Genomic DNA, 22431 nt, shown 5'->3' with positions numbered 1-22431 from the left:
GACAAAAGTTGAACATTTTTGGAGATGTGTGTCTCATTATATCTGCCGTAAAAGTAACACTGCATTTCAGAACAAGAACATCATACCAACAGTAAAATATGGTGGTGGTAGGTTCATGGTCTGGGGCTGTTTTGCTGTGATAAATGGAAACATGAATTCTGCTTTCTACCAAAAAATCCTGAAGGACAATGTGCGGCCATCTGTTCGTGACCTCAAGCTGAAGTGAACTTGGGTTCTGCAGCAGGACAATGATCCAAAACACACCAGCAAGTCCACCTCTGAACAGCTGAAGCAAAACAAAATGAAGACTTTGGAGTGGCCTAGACATAGTCCTGACCTGAATCCTATTCAGATGCTTGACCTGGCATGACCTTAAAAAGTGCTCGAAAACCCTCCAATGTGGCTGAATTACAACAATTCTGCAAAGATGAGTGGACCAAAATTCCTCCCCAGCTCTGTAACAGACTCATTGCAAGTTATCGCAAACGATTTCCCTTAATAATACAAACCTTTATTTAAAAACTGCATGTTGTGTTTACTTGTGTTATCTTTGACTAATATTTAAATTTGTTTGATGATCTGAAACATTAAAGTGTGACAAACGTGCAAAAAAATAAAAAATCAGAAAGGGGACCAACACTTTTTCACAACACTGTATATACTGTAGACTACGAGGGACATAAGGCAAGTATAAATATCCCTTTCCCCTTGGTTCCCTACAACCCATTTGTGCCCCTATAATAATGTCAAAGCACAACAAATATCTAGTGATGTTTTATCGATTGTTCGACAGCCTTTTTGTTGCCCAGGTTTTTGCTAGTAACACACTTTCCAAACATTCCTGAAATGTTCTGTTGTATTTTATATTGTATGTACTCATCGTTTCAGCCACAAGAACACATTAAACATGTTCATCAAGTTTGGCTCTATGCTCCTTAAGATCAAATTCAATGTCAAACTGGAAAAATGTTCAAGCAGCCTTCTATAGCCTTACTGGGACACATTCTGTATCATTAGGGACTTAAGATGAATGACACCAAGCTTAAGGCAGTTGCAGAATGCCCACAATCCTGCTTCAAAGATTTCAACAATGGCAGGCTGTACAGTTTGAAGCCACGCTAAAACCTTCCCTTCTTTATGAGCGATTAGGTAAAGTGACCAGCAGTGTGATTATGAACATGGGTGTGACGTATCATAACTGTTTAAGAGTATGAGCTGCTGAATCTCTTGCTTCTTTATGGACATCCTTTAAAGTATGCATACATATTTTTGATCCCTTTGTTCAAGTACCGTCTGCTCAAAATAATCTGTCTGTGCACAACACTGCATTCCTACATCTATATCATCTTACTTATTCCTTTTCTGCTGACTTGTCAATGAGCTCATAATATCACCTACGCAATGCAGGCATGCCAACACTCCTTCTCAATCCTGGCTTCATGCCCACTATCACTGGTTTATTGGCTGAATGTGTCGATGTGTGTCGCTGTTGCTATTGGGAGATGTAGCCAAACACAAAATAGCACAACACAAAACACAAAAGACAAACAAAACGAAGAATGTGAATAAATGTCTACTTGATTGTCAGCGATTTTGACGTTGTAAACAGTATTCTGTGAAGGTGCACTCTTCAGAGGCTTGAAATTCTCTTTAATCCAAGGTTATAAAGTAGATTATCAGACATGACTATCCCTCTCCTGCTGTAATTTCGTTAATGGACAGATGAAAGAGTGAATGGGCACTGGATGAGTGGTCTATTAGCTGATCTGTCAGGACAGGAACAAGCTATTTTTGATTTATTATTATCGAACAGAGCTTAATAATATAATCTCTGTAATATACAATAGGCAGGCAGACTTTTAGTTCTCCTCCCATTCAGGACTCTATCAATAAAATGTCTTCACTAAAGGTTGTGGACGATGTTGTGGTTTGAAGAGATGTGTGTGTTTGAGGGTTTGCATTTATCTCTTCCTTGTCAAGCACTAAACAATCACATGTGCCCATGTGTTTATGCATACAGGAGAGGACATTAGCATTCGAGTACAATGAGCTCAGCTGTAATGTTTTATGAGCAGCAGATTGAAGTGAGACAAGGCAGAGCTGCAGATGTTTTGGACGAAGCACACCTCCCATACTGGTAGCTGATACGTTATGGGGGAAAGTAGCTATTAAGTGGGGAATATGGGAAGAAAATTGAGTAATACGTCCACTAACATCCAACCAATCTGGACAAGAAGCCCTGTGATCTCTCCTGTCAATCACGCCTACCACCACCCCCAATGGATTTATCTCAACAACGACAAATATCTACACAGTACAGACTGCACTCGAATATCATGGTTTAATTTTTGGCCTTGCACTGTTCTACCTGTGCCTCTTAAACATCTCACAACTGAGCAATTGGGCTGGATAACAGGCAGTCAGTGAAGGGGCTGCTGGCAGTCATGCTCCAGTTGAAACCTTTGACCTAGATGAGTGGAGATATCAGTTAAATAAGATTACGTAGACTGCTGAGAGCTTAAAGGCATTCTTGGCAAAGATGAAAAAAGTCAATGTGGGCACAGAGAGAGTGCAGCTGTGGCCTTTTCATGACATCACCAAAAAACATACAGAGAATATAATTACTTGTGAGCAATCTGTAGTGACGTAAAATGAAAAAGTTTGGGAAGGTTTTGCATGAAAGCCCTGGACAATAAACATGTGGAGATTTTATGGACGCTACATTGAAGTCAAAAAAGTAAGCAATGTTGAGAAAATTCCTGAAAAGTTAACAATTCATTCATATTAGAATTGTATCATTAAGGTCTTAAAATGAAACTATATTAAGATCACAAAGGTAGCTGTAGGTGAAAAAAGATTTACACAGCTTGCATAGTGGGTATTAAATGTGCTTATCTCTAAACCCAGGACAAAAATCTGTACTTGTCATGGATAATTTATAATGCCAGTTTACATATGCAGTGTACACCAGTTTGTGCCAACACTCGAGACCACAGATTTGTACTTGCAATTCACACTTCAAGTTACGCAAACAGATTTCATGTAATAATGTGAAAAATTCAGTTCCACTTATGACATGCATAATCAGAGAAATGATTAAATGCATACATTAAAAGCCCCAGGGACTGAGGCACTCAGGGGCCATGGCAGTGAAAGGAGAAGACTTGCACTCGACCTGAAGCTCTGTTTGTCCCTGAACCATCTGTCACCATCTGAGGGACGGCAGGCATTTCCCGCCCGGAGCAGTGCAGAGGCATCATGGGGCAGAGCATGGCCTGGCCTTTCCCCAGAAGCCCTGCTAACAAAACAGAGCCCAGTGCTATTTTAGGCCCTTGTACACATGTGCTGTTAAGTTACTCTTTGCAAGGCCAACTGGCTGCAGACCCCCTGCTGCCTATGGCTTATGGGGCATTTGGTACACATATCACAATTAACTGATTTAGGACAAGCATGTTGTACACGCAGGTTGTTCTTCACATTAGTAAAACTGTAAGAAAGAGAATAAGGAGAAACAGTATGTTTTCTATATTTCTGGAGCAGAATTCTTAGTTCTTTCTCACTACAGCAATGCTGACTGTATATCACATGTTTTTAGACAACTGGACAAACTGGGCTTTGTATGGTCACTTATTGTTAGTTCGCATTCACTAAGAGACAGAAAATAATGACCCAGACAAGTATCCATCTAAATGGTCTCCAGAGGTGTACAGACATATGGACATACTCATTCAAGTAAAATAAAAGTTTAACCTAAAGCCTAAATCCAAACCCTTAAATTACCCCTTTTGGAAAACTGGCTTGCTTGGATTGCTTTAACATATCAAGTATTTAGTCCTGTTCTTCTTCTCTTGGAGCGATTCTTAAAGGCAGGTGAGAAGACAGAAATTTTACCCAAGCACAGGCTAAAACAACCAAACATGGATATCTGGACCAAAGGAATGCAATGTAAGGGACAAGCAGAAAGGGGAAGGCAAAACAAAACAAGGAAAGACAATCAAAGGAAAGGAAAAAAAATAAGAAGAGGATTTTGGCCTAATGAACCAAAGATTCCCTTTTATAAGTGATTCCAAACCAAACCAATTAAAAGAGTAAAAACCATTAACTATACAAATATCCAGCAGCTTTCCTGGTTGGGAATTTCCCATAATGAACATATAATGAACATTCTAACTGAGCAAGTTACTCTAATCTGAATCAAAATAATGCTCTGACTTTCCAGAAAATTAGGAAAAAGAAAAAAGAAACTTGATAAACAAAAATCTTTGAAATTTTATTTTATATATATATATATATATATATATATATATATATATATATATATATATATATATATATTCTACAACAAACAAACAACACACAAATAAATAAACCATTTTATGGTTTCATTCTGAAAAAACCCCATTGAAACAGTAATAATTTAAATTGTTTTGCTCCATGTAAACATTAAATATAAATCAATAAAAGCACTCTGGAAAAATTATGCCACCTTACCTGGTATCAGATTCATTCGTCCTCTTTCATTATACAAAATTTCAAGAATTTCATATTATTTATATACACAAAAATGTCCATAAGGGTATGTAATGTTGGAAACACATTCCCCGGCTCTTCAACTGTGGGTGTAGTAGAGGCCTCGCCTTGGGCTCACCCATTCACGCTCCTGTAATGACCAAAGAAACACTGTGCCAAAAAAAAATGCCAACGACAGCAGCCTAATGCAGACAAGCTAAGCCTAGGGCATTGGGATGCAGGACAGCAGAGACTGTCCCAGGCTGACACCATCCTCCTGTGTGTCCTGAATTCCTACTCCAGCACTTCCTCTCATCTCCATGGACACTGTGTCACCTTCTGTAGTCTCTCAAACATGCAGAACGGCACGCATAACATCCGGAGTGACCACTGACTGCCACCGTCTATCACATTATGTGAGTGAGAGTGAGAGTATGAGCCACCCCATAGAAAAGAAAAAATGAGAGAGATAGAGATAAAGAGAGAAAGACAGCTGCTACAAACAGTGAGCATATAATGTCACACACACACACGCACGCACACACACACACACAAACACACACACACACACACACACACACACACACACACACACACACACACACACACACACTAGACAGCACTAAAAGAGGATACCTAGTTTGGAGGTTATTTATTTCATCCCACTCATCCCCCCAAGGGTCAGAAGTATTTCTCAATGAAAGAAGACGCATATACTGTAGCGCACTACAAACTCGTAGACTTTCAGGAGGAAGTAGAGAAACTGCCAAAGCTTCTAAAGCTGAGTGTGAAGCCTACAGCAGCACCACACCCCTTTCCCTCCACACGCTATTTTTACCCAGGTCCCCACAGCCCGACTGTGGCATGCTTATTAGGGTGAGGGCTGCAGGGGCATCTGGTCTACCGGTGCAGATAACACTGTGCTTCACAGCTCCAACATAGAAACATGCCAGATCAGCCAGGAACATGAGAAAAGCCATCTTAAACATCCAAAGATTTTTCAATAGGCATGTTTCACTTGTTCCACAGCTAATGCTTCACTCTGTAGGGTTTCTGCCTTTAATCACCATTATACTTTGATTTTTAGTTTCAATGTCAAACATAGCATGCACAAAGATTTCATTTATATTTTATTTTTTATTATTATTCATTACTTGGGATCTTAGTAAACTGAGCCTGAATTAGATGTAGACATAAAGACCTTTTAATAATGAGAACATACTTTCAGACTCTCAGATCCAAACACATCCACACAGCACAGCCAGCAGTGGTAGAAAGCTATCTTTATAGAAACTCTAAAAAAGCTTTCACATTTCTTTTGTCAAAGCCCATATGGAGTGTGTTAGTGTGCCTAGAGCGAGGCATCTGTACACTGTCACTGAGACTGACGGATAGAAAAGCAGGACTTTGCTCTGAATCAGCATATTCTTTTCAAGAATAAGAACTGAACATCTCTGGCCGTGTCTGACCTCTGAACAGCTGAGTCATGGCCCAAGGATACAGCCATGCTGTAATGCTGCACGTGACATCGGATAGAATTTCCGGTACGTGAAGGCTGATAATGACAACACGTGCAGGACAATCAATCTAAAAAAAACCCACAAGAAATAAATATATATGATTCTGAGAGGTCAATTCCTTTTGTCTCAAGCCAATCCTTGTAGGCTGACATTTTTACTACTAGACCATGTCAGTGAGTTACAGCACTAAATCAGCAAATGTACCAATCAAACACACTGGTTTCAGTGCAGGGTCTCAAGGAAAAGTCAATAAAGCCGGTCTGTAGTTCAGGTACAAGGTTAGGAACAGTGAAAAAACCATCAACAGGGTCAATCATCACAACCATTTTCTATACCATCACACATATTATTCTGAGACCTGCAACACCTTTCACCATTTCAATCATCACACACTGCACCTTTAATAGAAGAACAATATTTTATGGAACAAGGACATCTAGCACCTCATCATGCCATGTAGGCACACACATGCAATATAAAAGATCACTGAGCACTAATCATGAGCTACAGAGCTGTAGTTTAAGGTTTAATCATAGCCTGTCAGTCCATTATTAAGCTTTCAGCATGAGACAGAGGTGTTCTGGGCAGTGAAGTTAAATTACAGTCTATCAGACTGCTGAGCAGCAGTGCACACTTGCGTACACATACACACACACACACCTCCAATACCCAGATAGGTTATTCACTCAAATATGTAGACATTTCCGAGCACACATCTTACACATACACACACACAGCAGCAGCACAAACAGCATAGATTAACATACTGCAGTAGCTTTCTAGTTTAAAAGTGCACTCCTGCATCTCTCCTCTGTGACCCTGTTTAAATTGTCTTGTGAGAGAGAGCACTTTGCTGAATCCCGTGAGATTCTTGACAAAATCACTCTACATGAATCATTTAGCAGACACAACACACTGCACAGGTATGCTGCATGCACGAATTAGCCGAACATGCGTATATACGACTGCGTGTGTGAACGAGACTTTCTTTTAATTACGCTGAATGTGACAACCCTATGCAATAAAATTCACTGGAACTTAAAATTTTGCACAATATAATAGAGCTAGTTTTATTTCATTTGGATTTGCTCTCACCAAAAACATCAACACTCGCCGGCAACTTTATTGGGAACAGTTCAACAGCTTCAGTTCATGTTCACATCAACCTTCAGGAAAATGGATGGGAGGAAATGGGATCTTGGTGATTCTGACTGCGACATGTTTGTTAAAGCAACGTGGCTGGTTTGAGTATTTCAGATACTTTAAAAGAAATATTAAAGTATTGTTAATTCTTAAAAATTGTTTTCACTCTTTGTATCTGAGACCATTTATAAAAACAAAAACGATGTTTCAAAGTTGCTGAGTTCTAGGAACATCTACTGTATGCTCAAACTAGCTGATCTGACATATAATGATCTTATTATAAATAAATAAATGTTTTATGTCTTTTAATAAATACAGACCACCTAGAAGCTGCTAATTAGTTTTTAAAACTGTCTACAAATTCTAAGAATGTTTGTAGAATAAAAATTGTATTCGTATAAATAATGTCTGAGCTTCTGCATACTGTATATGTGAGTTTATACTTTGCATGTGTGTTTTTTTCAACAAATATATTTGCAGTCTCTGCCTCTGCATTTCTGACAGGGACCGGATCTTAATGACAGCTTCCCAAAGGCATTATGCAACTTAAAAACAAGGTTCAGTATAGCAGCAGGTCAGCAGCCTACACACAACAGACAGAGAGAGAGAGACTGCTGAGGTGCAGAGATGACACACTGACATCATCCTCTGCAGACTGGAAAGTACATGATTTGACTGGTGATAATTAGAGGTGTCCAAGTCCATGAGCTCAGCTTTGGAGGATGTAAACTGATCTAACTGGTAAGCAAAAGAAAAGCTGTGAATGTCCAAACAGTGAAATAAGAAGTAAGTAAACAGACTGAGGTGAAAGTTAAACAGTGGTACAGCGGGCAGCGTTGTCGCCTCACACTCTTGAGCTGTCTGTGTGTGACCGTTGCATATTCCCTGGTTATGATAAACTGCCTCAAGTTATGAATGAGTTTGTGAATGTGATTAACTGGGTGTATCCTGCATCAAGCCAAGACCAGCATAAAACATTTACCAATGAATGAATGAATAAATAAATGAAGAATAAGATTGACTACAGTTCTGCTTTTATTCCCTCACTGTGACATTTGCACTGACATTTCCATCTGCACTGTTAGATCACTGAGATATGATGCTTTGGTATCGAAGTCCATGAGCCAACATCAGAAAGATGGACAAATATATCCATACATTTAATCAACATTCATGTAATAATTTACTACAGACTAGAAAGAGTAAATGTGCTACACACAGGCTAAAAGCAATTTGCAAAGAAGACGACAACAGAGGAGTGATCTATGCACGAGATAAAGGTTTACGACATGGTTTTAAAGATCGTGCTGAACAAGAACAAAGCAACTGTTAACTTTTGTGGTCTGTAGTCATACAATAGTGAAAAAAAAACCTTACTATTATTCAAAATCCTAGTGTTTCTTATCTGTACTTAATATTAACACAGAAACATATTAGCCATATGGTCGGATCTTAATCAGAGATCATTTAAAGACTTTGACAGGAAGGAATTAGTGTTGGGTCTGTGGTGAAGGTAGAGTTTGCGATGACCCATGAATTCATCAGGAGCTCTTGGTTGCTTGACTACAAACTGTTGTAGAAATTACATTATTTAATTTACATTATTTACTGTCCAGTGTCACCCAAATGATGATGGGTTCCCTTCTGAGCCTGGTTCCTTTCAAGGTTTCTTCCTCATATCATCTCAGGGTGTTTTTCCTTGCCGCCATCGTCTCCGGCATGCACATTAGGGATAGATTTTAGAGATAATATAGTAACTTAATTTTAAACTTAAAAATTTTTATTCTGTTTCTGTACTTCTGTAAAACTGCTTTGAGACAATGTGAATTGTTAAAAGTACTATACAAATAAACTGAATTAAAATTAAAAGTGAATTAAATGGTGGGGCATGGTGGCTTAGTGGTTAGCATGTTCGCCTCACACCTCAAGGGTTGAGGGTTCGATTCCCGCCTCCGCCTTGTGTGTGTGGAGTTTGCATGTTCTCCCCGTGCCTCTGGGGTTTCCTCCGGGTACTCCGGTTTCCTCCCCCAGTCCAAAGACATGCATGGTAGGTTGATTTGCATCTCTGGAAAATTGTCCATTGTGTGTGATTGCGTGAGTGAATGAGAGTGTGTGTGCCCTGCGATGGGTTGGCACTCCTGCCTTGATGCCCAATGACGCCTGAGATAAGCACAGGCTCCCCGTGACCCGAGGTAGTTCGGATAAGCGGTAGAAGGTGAGTGAGTGAGTGAGTGAATTAAATGCAAACAACAAAAATTCCAAAAACACAGTGCTTCTGGGAAAAATAAGTTTTATTTTCATACAGAAATTATTGAAAAAATTTTTGCAAAAGATTTTGACTGTGTATTAGCTAAATATGTTTTAAAACAAGTGTATTTCCCAGACAAGACAATTTTTTATTGGATCAAACCAGCGACCCCGGAGCTGTAGGGCAGCAACTCAACCCATTCTATTCCTTTAATTTTACAGAACCAAAAATGATTACAATACTGCTCTAAAGCACCTTTTTGGCACTAGCTCAAATTTCAACAGACATCCTCTATAAAACATTCACGATTTTGAGTCCAACAAAGTTATACATATTTCAATTACACCTAAGAGCCAAAAAGTCACTTTCTTCCCAGAAGATGTTGAAAATGTTCTGATAGTCTGTTGTCCTACTTTTCTGTGTTCTGTGTTGTTACATGATCTGCTGTTTGCACCAAATTGTAACGCAACCCTGAGTTTGAAAATGTCCTCTACATGAATGAAATCTACAAGTAGCTCAGTTACATTTAATCAAACCTGTTCACCACACACCACTGGGTAGAAACAGACAACAAAAAAAGACAAATATACGTGAGGTTATTATTATTATGATGATGATGATGTCAGGATCATAGAGCATACATGCTAACACACTAACACTTATTCATGAAGAACAGCAGTTTATAACTAAACCTCTCACTGAGATGCAAAATATTATCAGTGAAAAGTCATACAGAGGCTTTGTGTAGTATGCAGATAATTCATCTTCTCTCCTATTTTTCCAATACAATGATATGTCTGAGCTTGATACAGAATATTTCACAGCAACTCCCTAAACCACTGCTGACATTAAATTTAGCCTTCACTGATTATGTGTGTTTTAAAAGGAATAAAACACGACAGGCATGCTGTTATAGCTGAGTTACTGTTTCTGTCCCTACAGAGAGCATCTTTTACCGCTGCTTCTTCTCTCTCTCTCTCTCTCTCTCTCTCTCTCTGTCTCTCTCTCTCTCTCTGTCTCTCTCTGTGTCTCTGTCTGTCTGTCTGTCTCTCTCTCTCTCTCTCTCTCTGTCTCTCTCTCTTTGTCTCTCTCTCTCTCTCTCTGTCTCTCTCTCTCTGTCTGTCTCTCTCTCTCTCTCTCTCTCTCTCTCTGTCTCTCTCGCTTTGTCTCTCTCTCTCTCTCTCTCTCTCTCTCTCTCTCTCTCTCTCTCTCTCCCCCTCTCTGTATCTTACACGCTCTCTTTCTCTAAGTTACAGAAAAAAACACAAAATACAAACACCTTCTGTTCTGAAGACTTTCCTGTGAAGGAAAACTTAAAGGAACAGTTTTACCTCTATCACTATTACAAGTGCTGCCTTTTGAGATTCTTTACATATATTAAATAACCAAAGTATATCTTTTTCTTTGATAAATAACATGTTTTTAATCTGTTTATTATTAGCTATAATTTATGTGTCACATCTCCTACATAAGTCCATGTGAATATCTATTCTATAGAATAGAGTATTCTATATCTAGAAATTGCTTTGCAGCCTAACTGTCTGGGCTACTCTTATATAAAAAATGAAAAGCTTTTGACTAATTAAATTCAAGATACCTTTAAACTGCATTATTCAGGTGTGAATGCATTCGATGGTCAGCTTTTAAGCTTTTTCATCCTAGTCTCCTGTATAGCCTTACAAAGCTTCCAGCTGTAGAGTGTCTGAAGCGTGAATCCATGTATTTACTTTTCAGAATGAATTCATGCACTTTCATGCCTCGTTTCTCCATCACAGACCCCTAGATTACAGACTCGCATGAATCCAGGCCTGACTGACAACCTGACAGGAAACACACTAATACTATGCCAACACTACAGTTATGTTATGGTTGGAGCACAGTGCAGTGATGATGGTAATGACCCTCCTCCATGCACGTCTATGCTTTCTGCTCTAACGCATCACTCATCAGAAGGACTAATCTAGCTGATGGTAAAGTATGAAGAATGTTACTGAATTAGGCCAGTGGTGTTTTTTTTATCCGAGATATCTAGCCAAGCATTAAATAGACCACCTCAGAGCAGAATGTGGATGTTCCAATAACTTGTACTGTATATAGAGCTTAACAGTGTGCTCGGAATTACAGGTGTTTGAAAATGAATAAAACCACTGGGTCTGTGTCCAAAAGCTAGGGTAAAATACAAAAAGATTGCTTTAAATACTGTCCTTTTACATGATATTTTTGCTGCATAAATCATGATTATTATTAAAGATAGACTTGGGCAATATGATAGACACTATGTCATAAATGTCATAGACATGTCATATAGACACGTCATAGATATGACCTAGATATGTCATACAGCTACATCATAGATATATGGCACGTATATAGATATGTCACAAGTCACACTATGTCATAGACTTGTGACATATCTATGACATATATCTATGAAATAAATTCAATTCAATTCAAGTTTATTTGTATAGCGCTTTTTACAATGGACATTGTCTTAAAGCAGCTTTACAGAACAGAAGATAAACATAAGGATAAAATAAATAAAATAAACCTTTCTGAAAAATAATCTGCTGTCTATGACAAATGTTTGGCCAAAATTGTATGCTGAAATTACAGTATATGTAAACTCGGTCTGGGAATGTAATATAATGTAATATAATGTAATGTAATGTAATATAATGTAATATAATCAGAGTGAACATCATGTGGTTTTGTAGTAATGTGTAGGGATGAGCACAAGCCTAATTATGAGATTAGTGAATAAACCTGAGACAGTGTAAGGTCTGCAGAGATGAATAAGTTGCACCTGTAGTGATTAAAGCTCAGGGTTGGTGACGGGGAGGCTGGGGTTCAAGCTCCAGCACCATTGCAACTACCCTCTCTGTTCTAGGGGTGCTGTATCATACTGTAGCTGTGCTTCTCTCTGAGATGTAAGAAAAGATATGTTTCATATTCTGAATACAGCCAAATCCCTGTGAAATACTGACCAGCTGCTGGACAGCGCTGCTATATAACATATATATATAGGCTATAGAGATGTTCGATCAGCGATGCATTAATTAGAACTATACTGGTAAAGCTGTAAAATCTAACATTAATCCCAGGCCTTGTCCTTGAATCACAACAGGAGCACAACTATACTGATGAACAGCAAAAATATAAAATATATATCTTTAAATGTTATAAATCTTTAAAGACAGAGTTTGGTCATAGTTAAGTTACAAACTGCAAAAAAAACCACAAATCATAATACATGTTTCTACAGCAGTGTGACATTTTTCCAAATGAAGCAGGCTCAGCTCTTTCCCTCAGGATAGCTGGGAAGAGGGGGAGGTAAAACATGACATGATATTATTGGTATTATTTCTCCTTGGCAGTCTCTTATGTCTCATCTTTGTTTTAACCTTTACAACTTTTAAAGTTTAAACATTGTTAATGTTTGTACTTTTTGTACTAATTTACTAAGGTTGTAAATGCTTGTCTCTATTATGAAGACATTTTATGAAATACCTTTACTTACAAATGTGGCATATGTCATATTTTCAATGGATATTTGTTAAATAAACCTTATACAGTATATGTTCATATTACTACAGCCTTCTCTACTGCATATGATCAAAGGCTTCTATAACGACAACGTTCATAAGATATGATCGGCTTAAATAGCTGTGACAGGACTGGCATTATACATGACTGTAAGAAGTTATCTTTAGATTTAAATCACATAAATGTTTATTAATGTCTACATATTTTGTCTTTGCCTCATCTTTAATGAGTAGCCTTTAATTTTTTTAGAAATGACATTTTTGCTGTACCATATAATCAGTGATGGTAGGTAACAATAAAATCTAGTGCGAATCAATATCATGACAGAGGAACTATTACGGTTGAGTAACGCGTTATATAACAAGAAGACACTGATGATATAATAAGAATGATTTGGAGCAAAATCACACACACACACATTCTTCTCTTCTCTCTCTTTCTCTCTCTCTTTTAAAGGCAGATAGGCAGCTGCATTTATAATTTACATTTTATGACTGTGTACTTTTGTGTGGTCCTTAATGAACTGACTAATTTTCCTCTGAAACCCAAGCAAAAGTTGTGACCATTCATTCAAAATAAAAAATCAATAAACCTATAGTTCTGTCTAGTTCTTGTAATGTGATTAAACATTATTCTGCTTTTTTTCCAAAGGCATTTTTTAAAGAAAAGATGATGGAGTAAATGATCCACTGCATTCACATTCATTACCCCATAACTGTACTCCATGTGCTATTTGTCTTGTCCTGATTGCATGATACAGACATATCAGCAAAGCACAGTGAAAATATTAGCTCAAATTGAGGGGGCTTTTCACACTGTGTAGTCTCCTGGCACAATTATCAACACATGAAACTGTTGCTTCTTCATACCATTTTGTTTAATTTATTCACCATTTGTATTGCTGTTAATTATTGCAGCTGTCCTTCTTACAGTATAACCACACTGGTACACCTTCCTAGTAGGAAGGAAGTAGGAAGGTCTATCTTCCTACATCCCAGATGTTAATATACACAGGCAATGATAACATTCAACATACAAAACACAATTACAAGTAGTGAAAAATAAGATAGGCAGGGTACATTACACAGTGACACGAAACAACGTTCCTCCAGATTCCTCCACAGTGCTACATAAAACAACACAAAACCAAATAAGTCTATGCAGACCTAAACAGGACTATATATATAGTGTACATGTGCAAGACAGTACCATAATTACTAAAAATGAGACAACAGAGACAGTGAATCTGTACGGTATTTAGTTTACTGTGTTTTATCAGCAATTTTAGAAAGAACTGTGTGAAAATTGCAAAGGGAAATGGATGGCAGAATGGTGTTCAGTTGAGAAGAACATCAGTTCATGAGCACCAGGTTCAATCTGTCACCTATGGCAGTGCATTAGTTATTAGGAAAAATCTGTTGGTGTGATGGAGAGCTTTCTTACACACTCCATTCCCCTCACTGGTGCTGGAGAAAGATTACCAAAGCATGATGAGTGGCATGGCCCTGATGCTATGGCTGACTCATAGCTTCTAGGGCTTTTATTGGATAAAGATGAGCAGGAAAATTTAATGAAATAGGGCAGAAGGGCTAAACAAGATTTGGAAGACCAAGTGGTGCAAGATGTTTCCCCAAGATGAATATCCATGCCAAACACTGATTCAGTTACTCTTTGCAAACCTAATTTTTCTTAACAGTATATTTCGGACAACCAGCTTCAAAATGAGACACGTTATCAAATTTAACCTTTTGTTTATAGTGTGCTTGAGGTGCCAGACCCTGAAGCATATGAGGAGAGACAGCTAGGATCAGGGAATTTAGGTCTCTAAGATCTAAATCTGTCCTTTGAGTAGGAATGTTAGCGACACGTGCACAACCTTCTGAAAAAAAACTTTAAAACAAATTTCAAAATTGAGGGTCCAACGACCCTAATGTGCAACCTGTCATAGCAATTGTCTTCATAGTTTACACCTTTAGTTTCATATTGGGAAAAAATGTGGGATTTGCATTACAGCAAATAATAAAACTATCTTGACCATACTGAGGAAAATGGCTGTAATTTTACAGGCGTTTTAATAGTAAAGAACTAACAGTTAATAATAGCCAACAGCATTCAACATGTGCAACACTCCCAAGCTGAACTAAACATAACTGACAGAAACCTAGAGATGCAAAGCTTCACTCATGCACAAAATACTTATGAGCAAAGACTGTAATGTGAGCTAATCCACTGCTGCTGCTGGATTAAAAAATAACCACTACTGTAGAGCAAGTCCAGCCCTGGAGATAGAATATACACATTTCTAGAGAAAATTTAATTGAACCAACAAAAGGATTTGCATAAATATACATGATCAAAAAAACAATTTTCCTTGAAGTGATGAACTATAAAAATTCAAACCAGAACATTTCCAAGACTACTTTTGGACTTTCTTTTTGTTGTTGTATTTATGATATTTTATTGCTTAAGGTACAAAAGTACAAAAAAGCTCTAAAACACCCATAAATCACACATTCAAACAATGGGCTTTCAGAGAACATTTGTAGTAAATTACTGGAAAATGCACTGCATCTGATAATTAGCTGCAAAGATCTGCAAAGATCTTAAGTATCTTGTGTTATTGTAAATATTGTAAGTATCACTTTTTTTTATCTTTGCTTTAATAATTAAAAATTAGCTGATATCTTGTAAAAAAAAAGTCTTAGAAAATGTGAAAGTTGAAAAAATGATTAAATATTTTGATTTCTTCTCATACCATTTCTCGTACCATTTCATTTCAACTAGAATGAGTTGAATCATGTAAATGTTGTGTACATTCAAAAGGTTTTGTCATTAAGCAAACTGTTTAAACTAACTGGCTGTTTCAACATGCTGTTAATAGAAGTGAATGTTATTTCCACAATAGCAAAAGAAATGGATAGAGGAGCTAATATTTTGTTGCATTATTTAGCTCAGCTCTCGGGTTGCTGTTAGGAAGCTAGTTAGATAAACGGAAGCTTGAAGGTCCTGTTAGTTCACTCTTGCATAAAAACCTTTTGAGTAAACACTAGCTCTCAAATACTCTGTGTACATTTTTACCAAAACAGTGAGTTTCAACTTCTATTTAAGTAAAGAAAAAACAGATGAAAAGTGCATGAGCCCTTTACTGAGCTTTTGCTTTTCTGTTGAAAATATACAGTTCAATAAATTTAATATTGACAAAGTCAGTTAATTCATAAATTGCCATTTCTGAGAATTTGTGATTGTAAATTACAATTGAAAAATGTAATGTAAATTGCACAGTAAATGGCAATATACATTTGGATTCAGCTGCCATTAAAGTGCTCAATATTAACAACAGCACAGTAAAAAATCATATTTAAACACTTGCAGTAAATTACTGTTATTTCACCATACAGCAAGCACCACCTGCAATTTACTGTGAGATTTACAGGTAATATATTTAGTGCTTGCTTAAGTACTGAATTAGTGAAAACAGAGAAAACCAAGGATTCCACTACATGAGTTTATTAGTAGCATGGAACTCATTTTATTTATAAGTTTGTTCATCTTCAGTAAGAATTTATCCTGGTCAAGGTCACAAAGGATCTGAAGCGGTGCTGAGTAATATGACAGTATTAAATCAATATCATCAGAAATTGTGTTATTTAAATATTGTAAGTATCACTTTTTTTTAATATTTGCTTTAATAATTAAAAATTAGCTGATATGTTGTAAAAAAAAGTCTTAGAAAATGTGAAAGTTGAAAAAATGATTAAATATTTTGATTTCTTCTCATAAATAGAACCGAATTATAAAATGAACATTTTAGCTAATTAATTGCTGCCCATTTAAAGACAAACCAAGAAGTTACATATCATGTATCACAGAAATGTCCTTAAAAATTGTAATGTGATATTAATGTCACATTGCCCTACCATAATATGGAGCCTTATCCAGGTAACATCTAGGGACAATTCAGAATCATTAATTCATATATCATAATATGAAAGTAAACAGGAGAAACCAGAGCAAACCCACATGCAAACTCGACACAATATTATTATGCAATATTAGGTTTCAGTTTATGCTATATGTAATAGTAAGAGTGCAGTAATATTCAGATATAAATGCATATGTTTATCCTCAAACTTTTACTAACATTTAGGATTTACTAAAACTTCAGAAACACTCAGTAATTATTAACCACCTGCATGAACAGGTCAACATGAGTGCAGGCTGTAACTGTTACACAGAAATCACACACTCTGAACATGTGTGATGCTAAACTGATGCATAATCTGCTTTGTTTTCAACATCGTCACATCAGCAGCTGGAGTTGGTAAGGAGTTGGTATTTATTACAGAAATGCACTACAAATATCTAAATTAGCTTAGGTCCTGAGCAAGTTCTAATTAAATAGTGTCTTTGTAAGGAATTTATTTGTACCCTAAACACAGCACCTCGATGGAATCCTCTTCACCATCATACTGTGGTCTGCACCCTCTTGATATTTACAAACCTCCACCACCACCAGCACCACCACAAGCACCCCTTTTATGCATATTATTCAGTGAGCTCGCAATTTTAATCACAAAATAAACACACCACAGTCAGTGGCCGGAAACAAATCACTGACCAACCAAGCCTGTCTATCCCTGCTGTTATTCTAAAGCATCCTTCATTTGTACTGATGCACCACCATAGTTCATAATGAATCTGCCTACTTGCTTTTTGCTCTTTCTAACACTCCCAGGCTCCTGGTGGATTCCCCCCCTCATTAATATGTGTTTGTTGGCTTATCCAAGGGTCACCCTGATCGATTTTTCAGAGTCTGGTGTACTTAAAGTGCTGGGTTCAATATGCAACAAATTTTAAGCATAGTTCAGTCGCTGTTGAAATATTCGTAAAATAATTGCATGTATTAAAATGTTTGCAATTCTAGCATTTGACACTATCTTGACGAAGCTAGAATTCATACATGTCTATGCAGATATGGGCTTTTGAAAAACATTTCATTTGTAACATTAGTAGAAAAATGTCATTACAAGACGAAAAAGCTTAAACACTATCGACCCTGAAGCATTTTAAACTATTACATTATAATATCATCCTCTTTTCATCTCTCTCTCTCTCTCTCTCTCTCTCTTCTGATTGGTTGCTGGCTCTTGCCTGGCACAGTGAAGTCAGACAGTGTATTTCATTCCAGCATGTCAAGACATGAGGACTTTCACTGTTTAAGAGACGGTGTACAACGAATAGATAGAAATTTCCAACCAACTCCAAACCAATAGATTTGAAATAGTTCAGACTGTGGTTTACTATTAGACTGCATGATTGTCAGGATTAATAAAAAAAGCTAAGGAGCGTCATAATAAAAACGCCTTGTCTCTGCTTACAACAATTTTCCACACTGTACCAAATAGATCTTTCTTTTTTTCTTTTTACAAGAGTTTATAATTCGGTTTATATATGCACATATTTCTCACTGCATGTCAGCTGTAGTTTTGCTCCTATTGCACTGCATGTATTTTCCAGAAGTGACATTAATATAAAAATTGGAGACAGAAGTCCTGCCACAGAAATCTAGTTATTCAGTCATGTCCTTCCACAGTGCCCAGCTAACATGACACCAGAACGTCATCATGTGAGGTGAAAACGCTTCCAACTCAAAGTCATCCAGACAGACTAACAATGATAGTAAGTTATTAGTAACATTCTCATGACTGATATTATTAAGATGTTATCGATGCTATTCCTTTGCCTTATTGCACTTGAACAATAAAACTGCAGACTACAGCTACAAACCATGATGCATGGGCCAATGACATGCCTAAGTGCATGCAAGGAAACAGTGTTTACTTCCCATGAAAGGCAACAGTGCTTCTCTTCGGTCGATACTGACTGCCAGCCAGCCATGATGACACTCTATTTCTCTTCTTAACGCTTTGTAATCATGCAGGTTTCACTACAAGCACTCGGGACAACCTGCAGCAGCACCAAATCAGAGAAGAATCCATCTAAATGTATGTAATATAACGGCTGTGACATCCTCGGCCTTGTCGGTGATGATCTTTCTCTTAATTGATCCGTTCAGCTCGCGCTCACGCTACTGTTACAGCATCCTGCCCTGACAACGTCTAGGATGATAGACAATAAAGACACATATCCGAGGTCAGAAACACGGGTTCATTGTGCATTGTGTCATGTGTGCAGTTTTACGGATGAAGCTCTGTGAGAGAGGATGGTTTCTGGGTTACAGTGTAATTTCCGCACAAAACATCACGTCACGAGACGTCTGTCGCTAGGCAGAAACTACAATACACACATTTCTCTTACCTGCAGCCTTTCGACAGACTTCTCACATTTCTTGTGCTCCTGCGCTGTGATTGACCGGGATTGATGCACCGTTACGTTTTCGCCAGCGCCATATTCCCGCTCTCCGGTCCGGTCCTGATGCGAAGACGCTGAAGCTCACATCCGGGCTGTTGCTACGCAGCGCGAGCGCACGGGGAAAGCAGAGCACCTGAGACGGGCGGCGCGAGGCACGCCGGGATAAACGGCAAATCACGGCTCGTCACGACAACACGCGAGATCCAACCTATAGCGACTGGAAGGGATTTGGCTGCCTCACTTCTGCTAAGTCACGGTCACGGCCGGAACTAACGCGCGAGACACTGACAGCCGTAACCACGGCATCATGGATGGGCAGGTGTGGCTCTGTGACTAGGACACGCCCCTCGGTCGTTAAAGCCACGCCCAGAACCGTACACTATCGTAGCCTATAGAATCAGACTCAGAATAAGGTTTATTGACCGAATGTGTTTACACACACAAGGGATTTGGTTCCAGCTGTTTGTGACTGAAAAGTACAGACATAAATAACATTATACTATACATTTAGCTTGGACAAGACAATACAAGACAATACAGATTATACAAGACAATACAGACATAAATAGCACTATACTATACAAGACTAGACAATACAGACTATAAGATACAGTATAGACTATACAAGATAATACAGACTATACAAGACAATACAGACATAACACTATACCATACAAGACAAGACAATACAGACTATACAAGACAATACAGATTATACAAGACAATACAGACTATACAAGACAATACAGGTTATACAAGACAAAACAGACTGTACAAGACAATACAGACATAAATAACACTATACTGTACAAGTCAAGACAATACAGATGATAAGATACAATATAGACTACAAGATAATACAGACTATACAAGACAATACAGACATAAATAACACTATACAAGACAAGACAATACAGATTATACAAGACAAAACAGACTGTACAAGACAATACAGACATAAATAACACTATACTGTACAAGTCAAGACAATACAGACAATAAGATACAATATAGACTACAAGATAATACAGACTATACAAGACAATACAGATATACAGTAAATAACACTCTACTATGCAAGTCAAGATAATACAGACGATAAGATACAATATAGACTATACAAGATAATACAGACTATACAAGACAATACAGACATAAATAACACTATACTATACAAGACAAGACAATACAGATTATAAAAGACAATACAGACTATACAAGACAATACAGATTATACAAGACAATACAGACTATACAAGACAATACAGATTATACAAAACAAAACAGACTGTACAAGACAATACAGACATAAATAACACTATACTGTACAAGACAATACAGACTATACAAGGCAAGACAGACTATAAAAAGACAAGACAATACAGACGATGAGATACAATATAGACTATACAAGACAAGACAATACAGACGATGAGATACAATATAGACTATACAAGACAAGACAATACAGACGATGAGATACAATATAGACTATACAAGACAAGACAATACAGACGATGAGATACAATACAGAGTAGACAATACAGACAATGAGATACAATATAGACTATACAAGACAATACAGACTATACAAGACAATACAAACAATGTGATACAATATAGACAGTATGAGTATTACATTTGAATACAGAATATATGACAGATCAGTTATGTACATAAAGTGTGAGAGTGCATGGAAATGCAAATAATTTTTGTTGTATTGTGTAAAATGTATTGTGCAATATTATGCTTTTTGAACAATATACAGCAGCAGTAGTGTGTAATGTATACTGATGATGTGATAACTGACAGTTCTTATAATGCAGTAATTAGATATGAAGCAGAGAATATAATTATGGTCAGTTGTTAATCAGGGTGATTAGGGGCATGCGGAAAGAAACTGTTCCTGTGTCTGGAAAACAAAGCTCGGGAAAGAGGTGTCCAGCGTGCAAAGGGTCAGTAGTGATTTTTTCTGCTTGCTTTCTGCTAGTATGTCAATGAATAGTATATGAATCGTATTCTATATATCTACTAAGAATAGTAGTCTTTACTATGGTACTCTATTCTTTCAATTATTGTATGCAAATTGTAGCAAATACTTCAACATAGTATATGAAGTTTGAAATGTAGTTATACAATAGACCGGTGATTCTGGCTGGTCTATACTGTGAGTATCTAGTAGTAGCTCATATGTATTATTTAGTACAGTAGCATGTACAATTAACCTAATTACCAGCAGACTGACAGATAATGAGTACAACAAATAAGTAGCTAAGACTACTGCTTAATCCAAAAAATATTTTAAGACACTTCCTTTTTACATGGATGAAGTGAATGTAACCACTGTGGGGCAGTACACACAAATCTGTCAAAAGCAGATCTTAGTTGTGATCCTAAACCTTAAGAATACCTGCTCGTTTCTAAGAACTGGGCAGATGGGTAATAACGTTTATAAATAGCCTATGTATGTTAATTTAATGGAAAACAACCATTTTATTATAGTAATGTGTCCTTCAAGAGAATATATATATATGTGCATTATTAAAATAAATAATATACATATGAATTTACCAACTCTGCAGATCAGTGTAAGAAAAGTGATAAGAAAAGCGTAACATGGATGGACCTATTTTTGAAATGAAGCAGCACTTCAAATCTTTGCCACACTTTTTTCTTTCTACAGAAAGAGTGTGTTTTTTTTAGCATAAGACTAATGCAGAAGCTTTGTAGTTGACAGCCTAGTTGACAACCCCCACAATCCTCTCCATCCTATCGTCCTCCTTCTGTGCCTGACAGGCTCCCTTCCAATGCTGCTCTGTAAGGAGCTTAAATTGGCTAGACATGTTTTACTACTTTAATATTATTTAAAAAAGTGTCTAAGTGTTAAATATCTCTCATTTCATTCTTTACAATGTCATACACTACATGGCTATAAGAAGGTATTCAAGGTTTATATTTTTAAGTTTTTACACTTTATGTTGTAGTATTTCAAGTATTACTCACAAATAGGTCATGAACATTTGACAGGTTTAAAAAGGCTTCAGTCATACTTTACACTTAGAGGTGTTTTGTGAGATTTGCTTCTCTATAATGTAG

General features: G+C 37.2%; 1 protein-coding gene across 3 annotated transcripts in view; it reads right to left on the bottom strand.

The window, feature by feature from the left end:
- pak5 (p21 protein (Cdc42/Rac)-activated kinase 5) overlaps nucleotides 1-19585 on the bottom strand; it is a 51634-nt gene extending 32049 nt beyond the window's left edge. For 2 of the 3 annotated variants that reach the window (XM_060866477.1, XM_060866479.1), the window contains exon 1: nucleotides 19282-19585. The gene's annotated coding sequence lies outside the window, so the exon portion shown is untranslated. Of the gene's footprint in view, nucleotides 1-5145; nucleotides 5237-19281 lie in introns of those variants that run through there. The other variant, XM_060866478.1, reaches the window with a different exon arrangement.
- Nucleotides 19586-22431: the final 2846 nt, after the last annotated feature.

The sequence above is a fragment of the Tachysurus vachellii genome, chromosome 3 (genome assembly GCF_030014155.1).
Source record: "Tachysurus vachellii isolate PV-2020 chromosome 3, HZAU_Pvac_v1, whole genome shotgun sequence".
In the NCBI taxonomy this organism is placed as follows: Eukaryota; Metazoa; Chordata; class Actinopteri; order Siluriformes; family Bagridae; genus Tachysurus; species Tachysurus vachellii.
The sequence above is the reverse complement of the archived record's forward strand: the minus strand, read 5'-3'. Positions and strand labels throughout refer to the sequence as shown.